We start from the raw sequence: 9,381 nt of genomic DNA on the forward strand, positions 1-9,381 counted from the left end.
CATAAAAAGTCCTTCTATCTGAATCTGGGCTGCTAAAGTTTCATTCTCAAAAATACAGAGGCGGTACGACAACTGCCCTCTTCTGTTTCTAATAGGATACTACTAGTTAATGGTATAGAAACTGGCATAAAATTCCATTTCTTTACCTACTCTGCAATATTAATACTAAACTGAGGGCAGTATAACACTATCACTGCTTTAATACCACTGAAAAAATGAGGTAGGAACCAAAATACAGATTTAGAAAACATTTTAACCATTCCTAAGTGTGCATCTATATAGCAATCAGAGATGTGAATGCAGCAAATGTAGGCATACCTGAGAAAGAGCGTTAATAAATTAAGCAGCATAGTAGATCCCCAAGTACATGCCCAAGGTTTCTGGTGGGTTTATACAGACCTTATTGCCTGTGCTGCCACAGCTGAACTGAGCTAAGGAAGTTAAAAGTCATTGAATATGTCTATACCTGCAACCACGCTTCCAACTGCAGTCTCATTAATAGGCTGTTCCTCTGAGGAACAGAACAGGGAAACTATTTGGAGCGGGCCTTAAAGCACACAGATGATGTAGCTAGAGGCTAAGCCCTTTAGTGATTTGCTTTTTTTAAGGAAACAGTTTATTTCCATCCAACAAGTCCATACAGACATGTCTGCACATCCGTTCCCTCCCCTATCTCTCCCCTTTTTCTACCCAGGGCACTGAAGGAGCTTGCTGCACCTCTGAGCAATATTTAAGTGGTGCAAACTCTTTAGGATGGGGACCTGCTCTATTTAACAAGTGTGCTATACGTTTAGGCACAATTAACTAATAATAGGTTCATGCACTTACGCAGGGGAGCCCACTGAGAAAAGTCTACCAGACCTTAGATGTTAAAGGCAATTTAATGGAGTCCAAGAGGGTCACAAGAACCTGCCAGTTTTGCCTCTGGGATGCACTGGTTATTTTCTCTTATAAGTGTTCTAGCCTATCATTTGGATACAAGAGCTCTTTTTGGGTCCCATTGCTTGGGGAAGGTAAGCTTTCTATTCTGAAGCTCTGTGCTTTGGACTCTGTGGTAGGATTGTGATTTTTCTGTGCTGCCAATTATAAATGTTGACTGGCACTTGATGTGACCCAGGGACTCTTGTGAACCATTTCTGAGAGCTTGGTTGCTCGTCCATTTACCATTCAGATTGTTAAGTGGGCAGCCTGACGGTTCCCCCTACTATGGCTTTGCTTTTTTTTTCAAAACAAATGATTTAAGAACGCTCTTCCCTAAATCGGGCTCATGCCTTTGAATTTGGTCAAAAGCAGAACACAAAGCAAAACTGGCCTCATTCGTGCATTCAGAACTTCAGGTTCATCGTGTGCCCACTAGTGGTCAAAGCTATTCCTGTGTCATAAAAACTTTGCCATATAGAATTAGCATGTGTGCTCTGTGTCAGATTAAGATGATTGCCACAGCAACTCTTTCAGGGCCTGTAATTTTCTAACCTATCCTTATTATGTATATGTGTAACTGTGGCTGGATCCTGCACTGACCTCCACTTCCGAATCTGTTTTCTATATGGTGTGCTAGTTAATACCTGAAAGGGTTTCATGGTTGTCCAGCTTAAGTGTCTCTTTATCAGTAGACCTATTGCCAAGAGATGCTATTACTTCATCTTCTAGCCATGGACATGCAGACTGGGCTCCTTAGAAATCAGGGAAATCCACTGATTGCTTCGTTCCTGCTGTGTTCCTCTCACCAAGTTCAAAACAGATTACTGAAGAGTCCCAAGCCTCAGCTACAAGACTGCACTCCTTGTGCTTCCAAAACTCCTCCTGAAATGGTCTTTGGACTGTGTTAGCAATTTAACTGGGCCCATTGTTTTTACTGAACTCCTTCTAATAAAGTTGATTTCAGCGACGGCAGTCCCTCGGAGTTGAGGATGACATCCATGGGTTGATAGGTCCTCAGGTGACTGAGGAGCCTGATTCTGGATACACACGTTCTTTGGCAATGGGGGCATATTATTGCATGGGGGAGTGGGATTTGCAGCCCTGAGTTGGTCTCGTTCTCCTTCCTCTGCTGCAGATGTTCCACCCCAGTATCAAGTCATTGGGCCTCAAGGTGATGCACGCCTTGATGGACCAGGTGGCACCACACCGAACGGTCAGCAGCTTGCTCCGCCCAGCCATTGGTGTTGATGCCTCCATGCTTGAGGGCAACCTTGAGTGTGTCTTTGTACTGTTTGCTTTGGCTGCCCTTTAAGCATTGGCCAATGAAGAGCTGGGAAAAGAAAATCTGGTGAGGGAGGCAGTTTTTGGACATCCAGACAGAGTGGCCCAAAGTGGATGAATCTGATTTCTCAAGAGCAAGGTTCTGATGCTGGTGGGCGCAGCTTCATGGAGGACACTCGCACTGGTCCAGCAGTCCTCCCATTTGAACCCAAGGATTCAAAGAAAGCACCGCTGGTGAAAGCCCTTGAGGGTCTTAATGTGACATCGATAGATGGTCCAAGTTTCACAGCAGTAGAGGAGGGTGGTCAGCATGACAGCCTTGTAAACCAGGACCTTTGTTGACTTCTGAAGGTCTCTATTTTTGAAGACATGTTGTCACAGCTTGAAGAAGGCAGCACTGGCACAGTTGACCCAAGTGCTGGACTTCTTTATCAATGGTAACCTGTTGCAAGAGGTGGCTGCCGAGATATGGAAAGCACTCCACGTACTCCAGAGCCTCCCCATCCATGTAAATAGTGTGAGGGATGTTCAGCTCGCCTAGGAATGGTTGGTGGAGAACCTTAATCTTCTCAACATTCAAGGACAGGCCAAGTCTCTTATACAAAGTGTTGAAGAGATCTAAGGTCACTTGCACATCCTATGTAGAGTGAGCCATCATGCAGCAATTGTCTGCAAACTACAGGTTGTGGATGTCCTTGGCGGTGAGTTTTGCTTTTGCCTGGAAGCGCCCAAGGTTGAAAAGCTTCTTGTCCAGTCGATACTGGATACTGATGCCGGATAGTAGATCATCTCGGATGAGGTGGACGATGACTGTCAGGTAGATGGTGAACAGGGTGGGAGCAATCACACAACTTTGTTTGACCCCAGTCCGGATGCGGAAGGCATCGGTTTCAGATCTCAGGACAGTGGCAGTCATATAATTTGTAAGTGAATTGACATACATTCACTCAAGCAGTGGTAGTTTCTGCCTGTGTAGGCCCTGTTAGAGAGATCCCCAGTCCTCTCCCCTGGACTCTGGACATTTTTAGCCTTTCTTCCACCAGGTTGCCCACTCTGGCCATTTAAAAAGTGGGACCGTAGTGACTGATTCAGGCAGGGTGGAAACAGGGTTCAGCCAGGGGCAGGTAATTATTTCATGTGGAGGGCTGCTTACTGGATTTTGGCAAGCCATCAAGGGCCACATGACAGGCAGTCAGGGGCAGATCAATATTAATTTTCTAAATTTTTTAGGGGCCCCACAGGCCAGATAGAATGGCCTGGTGGGCCACATGTGGCCCACAGGCCACATTTTGCCCACCTGTGACATAGACCATGACTGAGAATAAAGCTACTCTCTTCCAACAGAACACCTTCCATACAATTGGGTTTCCTCTGCTTTCCCCTCCCCCCCAGCATTTATCATTTTTATAACAGCAATTTTCACTAGCAGGCCTGAACCTACCCATTGCATCAAAGAGACTGTTAAAAACCTTGAATACAAAAAGGCCACATTGTGACTAATAACAAAAATGGAAGATGGGCAGAAAATTACAACCGACTTTTTAAGTATACTGTCAAACTTGTACCTAGGGTTTTAGCCACAGAATCATAATATTCCTCTAAGACTGCAAATTTTGTCATTCATTTATTCTCTTTGTCTCCAAATTGCTAAAAATGAAAGTGAACTACATACTTTAAATATCCTTTTTTCCCCCGACTTTGGTCATTTTTCCTCTTCGTATTTTTAAATAATATTCATTGTAACTGATTTTTTTTTATCTAATAACCACTTGGGTCTTTCCTAAGTAAACAGACTTTAAACAGCAATTTTCAGGCTTTTTGAGCTGCGGCTCCCTTTGACTTGTAATTCTGTTTGTGCCCCCCCTCACCCCAGAGAGCACTGCAGCCAGACACAGGGCACCCCTCATCCTAGCAGCTCCGCTCAGCTCAACTCAGCAGGGCAGGCTCCATCCACTGTGGCCCCAGCACCATCTGCCTTGGCCTTGCTGTGGCTCTGAGCTGTGTGCCTACCGTGCCAGGCTCCCGGAGGTGCAGCAGCCCATTGGCAGAGCCTGTCTGGGCCTCCCTGCCCCTGCATCTCCCAAGAGGGCTGCAGCAGAGCCAGCTCCTTGCAAACTTCTTGCTTGCGCCCCCCCTGCATTGCGCCCCCCCCCCAAACGTTTCTTCACAACCTTCGGGGGCACACTCCAGAGTTTGAAAACAGCTGCTTTAAAACAATCAACTTGGAAGTTGGAGAAAGGCCAAAAAAACTCTCTTATTCATTGTCAATCAGTGTTACGATTTCCGATCCTGATGTAAACCTAAAATAAATCCTTAAATGAAAGTAAAGTGAATATTCACAGGTGTTAGTTAAAGGAGAGTGTCCATTGAATAGGCCATTTTTCTGGCCGTTGGATCCCAAGGTGACAGGCACTAGGTTGATAAAGAGAAGGCACAAAGGGCCATATTCAAATCTGGTATAGCCAAGTACAACCTCAAAGAAACAAACGGATATGCACCCCTTTACACCAGGTCTGAATTGGGAAAGCCACAATCACATAGCTGGTCCTGCAAGGTTTTGAGTACTATTCACTGCTATGGGATTTGAAGATGCTTGACATCTTTCCCCAACAAAATCCATTTGTCTTTTAACACTCAAGAATGTCATACTTTGGCCATTACCTAGTTGTAGCCCAGTATGCTGCTGATGGGAAACTGATAATAATCATTTAGATGGTTTTCTTAAACAGCAACTTGCAAATGGCCTTTTACCATAACTCTTACCAACTTCCTACTTTTGCGATATCTCAATCAACTCTAAAAGGCTACATTCATTTAGTATGGTCAATTTTAACTCCAAGATTTAAAAAAATATCCCCACATCATCAGTATTTCTTTTAATAACCTCCCGCAAATACCGGGCATTAATGCTTAATTTTCCATAGTTACAGAAACACAGAAATTTTCCCATGTGAGTTCCTAGTGACCCCTCGACCAGTGTTTCTGAAGGAGGGTACCAGGGCACCCTAGGGTGCTGCCAGATACTTTGAAGGGTGCTACAAGGTGTTATGAGATAAGTGAGGTGTAAGGAGATAAAATAAGCTGATAAGCCAGGCTCAGGCTTATCCCTGCCTGGAAAACCTGCTGTTCAGTCCCTGTGTAGGAACGTAAGCACTGTAATATATAAATTGAGCAGCACTCAGTTTCAAAAACCAATTCCCAAAAGTCATGGTTGGGTACCTTGAGTCCCCTGAGGGGTGCCTCAAGTCCAGAAATGTTGCAAACCACTGTCATAGACTTTATCTTTTAAAATCTAGAGGCAAGACAGGCTGATGTAAAATTAGGAATGCTGTCGGTCTGATTCAGTTAGGTGAACGTGTATCTGTTTTTTTTAGATAAATGCATTATTCCTCTATCAACTGATTCTGCAGACACTGTGATGACAGTATATGCAGTTTATTTTGCTCCCATATTAGTTTTTCTAAAACAACCCAACCTCTAAATCCTTCTCTTGTCAACCTAGATTTTGTTCTTCCATTCAAAATATCCCTGTGTGAAAAAGGAGCTCCTGATGAAAAGCAACACTTGATTTAACATGTTTAGCTCCTTGGTAGACACAGCAAACACCTGTCAATAGAGACCCATATGATATACTGGAAATAATGTCTGTTTCTCCCTTTTTACTGATGTAATTAGGCTGACTTTAGGTGGATCTGCTCCTATTTTATATCGGTGTGATAAGTGAATTAGGCACAAAACAGTTATGCAACTTAAAAAGTGGTATAATTCTAGCATGGATTAAGCCCCCTGAATAATATGTTATGCGGTTATAATTTTTAACTCTTACAAATCAGTCAAGTGATATTTAAATCTTGTAGCTTAGAACAAAGAATAACAGAAGTAGGGACAATATATATTTGTACATAAAGTAAATATAAACTCCAGAGTCTGCCTCTCTCTAACCTGCATGCTCCATAAAACTGGCAGCCCCTCTTCACTTCTCAGCAGAGATTTAAGAGCAGAGATGGCATCATGGTTAGGTCTTGGCCTATACATGCCACAGTCGATTTACCAACATCTTATAAAGTAATATAAATCATAGAAATCAGAGGACTGTTGCAATCAATTATACTGTTGAAGGAACAGGGGTGCAGGATGGTCCAGGAATTAGAGCACTAGACTGGCATTTCTGAGACCTGCTACAAATGTCTCGTGATCTTGGGCAACTAAATCCATGGAGCTCCTAGGAGTGCCATCGAGAAGGAACCCTTTCCCACCAGTTTCACTTCATATGTGTCAAACCCTGAAATAAGGTGATAAAGTTATACTGAGCACTCTTCCAACTCCACTCGCAAGCATGCGGGGGGGTACAGTGACGTATGCCCCGGGGGTGCCTTCACTGCTTCTCTCCTAGATTAGAAAATGCAGAGCTTCCCCAGTAGCCAGGTGAGGCGCCCTTCTCAAAAGCCCAGCACAAGTTGTGTAGGCACCCCGAGTCTCTGTGCTGCACTTCTGCATCTATAACGTGTAGCGGGGAGAAGTGCCCAGGCATCACAAGAGGGGGAACATATTAAGTGTCAAAGGCATAGAAATTAGCCTACATCTTTGATCCGTTTCTCTTTCACCGACTTGATATTTTACAAAACTCTGTGACTTTGCACTGAGTCGCCTAGGTAGGCATGCAAGTGAGGAAGACTAAGCTGAATTGCCCTGGAATTTGTATAAAAATGCAATTACTGGCATGCAAGGGCTAGAGGAGAGCCTTATGATTCATCTGACTGCAGTGACTGTCAATAGCAGGTAATGAGGGCTTGCTGCTCTTTGAAGAGTTTTGTCCTAATTGGGGTTTTGAATTAAAGGAAAAACTTCCTGCCTGAATTGGAAGTCACTGAGGAATTTGTGCTTGGATGATAACGTTATCTTGTAGCCAGGATGCTTCAGAATTTTATTTTCTATCAAGAATATACACAAATCCAGTTGTAGTGTGTCATTAACACTAATGAAAAGGAGTTGCTTAGCCTGGTCGGGGGGGGGAGCAGATCACAGCAGTACTGCCACCGTTTCACTGCCCGCTCTAGATGAACAGCTGGATGCAAAGAAGCCCAAGAGGTATTCAGCAGCTGACTGCATGTGACACACGGGGACTTCACAGCAGCCTCTCCAGCAGAAGCAGTGTTGAGGGGTCTTTGTCAGGTCAAAGACAAGTTCAGTGAGTCCATGATAATCCACTGGCTACAAAGGGGAGGTGCACAGCAGACTACGTGCCCGAAATGCATGCTCCGTATCTTACCCCAAGAATATGGACGAAAGGAAGCTATCCCACGCAACCTCCAGGTTGATTGCCGTGAAGCCCATTCACTCCTTGGAATGAACTCCAGAAAGCCCTCCTTAGATCAGCAAAGCCTTCCAGAAAAATGGGGGCTGCATTACAATTCAGTCGCTAGACAAACTTTGGAACGAGCGTCAGTGTGTGGTTCAGTGACAAAATTCCTACCGACTTCAGTGGAAGCATGATTGGCCGATCACAGGCAGTAGTTTTTTGGTAAGACTACGTGAATGCGTTTTCAGGTAATAGATAAACACAGGATCATAATGCTGAAATGAAACCACCCAAGCCCACATCTCTGTTGTCTTTGTTATTAACCCTTCTTTGTAATTCCCACCTTGTTTGGGAAAATGCATGAAAAGTGAATTCTGAGCATTTAGCCAGGGATGGAAAATGTCCAACAGGTGTAACCCAGTCACTGGCAAGATCTGCCCACAGCAATATCTCCCTGAGCCGAGGGGCTGTCTCATTAATTCTCCATACTGAGTCACTCACCTCTGAGAATAAGATCTAGGGAGGTAGGTGTGAATATGGTGCCTTCCCGCTGAGAACAGAGGCCTGCAACTTGTTGTATTTCTCCTAACACCTTGTTACACCTTTCAAGGGCTTTATTGAGGCTGCCATGGAAGGACCTTGCACTTTAAGCAGGAAATCTTTCCTGTTTAGGAAATGGTGTAAGCGTGAACTTAACTTTATACTCTTGGTTTAGGAAACTCAGATATACATATAAAGTGGTGCTTATGAGGCTAGAATCAGTCTTTCTGAAGGTCTATACCCTGGTAAAAAAAAAGAAAAAAAGATGTATGTATAAATCAGGCCTAGCATATCCTAGCATTTTAATAACCATTTCAAAGGCTTAATCGCCACGCAATATTCCACTCCACCTTTGCATGCTTATTCTCATCTCCCAGTTGAACATGTCCAATCTCAAGGAAGGCATATTGGGATGTAAAGGTCTTCCCAATAATTTTGGCTCCCACCTGTTGATACCGGATTTTAGGAATCTAGTCCTTATACCTTTGTTCTGGGCAGGCACAACCCTCAAACTGACCACACCACCTGCCAGTTGATAATAGACAAATTTATTGCTACAGAGTAAGAACAAAAAAGCAACAAGACAAACACCCAAGCAATTCTATGTCTACCAATCCTAGGGCTGTCATCCGAGTCAAAGTACATCTGGTCAGGATGCAGGCTCCACTCTGAGGCTCTCTCTTAGGTGTCAGTATTCTGGATTTGAGATGCCAAGGCACACAACCCCCCTCTAGTGTGGTGCATGGGACAGGCTGCTGGCATGCCCTCAGTCCATGGTGGCCTTAGGCACCCTTCCCAGGGGACAGGGATGGGGACCCCTCTCAGGGAGGATGAGGAGGGACAGGGAGGGATGGGACAAAGGGAGGAACCAGGAGGAAGAGGAGGGACAGGTGGGGCCATTTGTTAATCTCAAGTCTGCTTTAGTATTCTCCATCCCCATTGATGACCCCAGATGACTCTTCATCCGTGGGTCTCTCTGGGTGGCTGTCTCTCTGTGGTCACACGTCCATGAAGCCTTCCAGGCCTTCTCCTAATTTGGTCTGCTCCCTCAAAACCGGGACTTGTAGCTGGTGTCACTTAGAGCCTGGGAACCAAAAAAGTATGTACTGTCCTGTCCCATAACACGAACTGTGTCCTTGTCGTATTGAGGAATCCATCTGCTTTGAAGGCTGTGGTCTCGTGTTATGGCACGCCCCGCTTCATTCTCGGGCTGTGTCCATCTGTTGGCCTTGTGCTAGACAGCCAGTCTGCTTTCAGAGCCAGGAGAAGCTACGTGTGCGTCCCCCAAGCTCTTTAGAAATCCATATAACTCCTGCTGCCCATATTGACCCCGTATAATA

Source organism: Crocodylus porosus, unplaced genomic scaffold (assembly GCF_001723895.1).
Source record: "Crocodylus porosus isolate Cpor-Errol unplaced genomic scaffold, CroPor_comp1, whole genome shotgun sequence".
Lineage (NCBI taxonomy): Eukaryota > Metazoa > Chordata > Crocodylia > Crocodylidae > Crocodylus > Crocodylus porosus.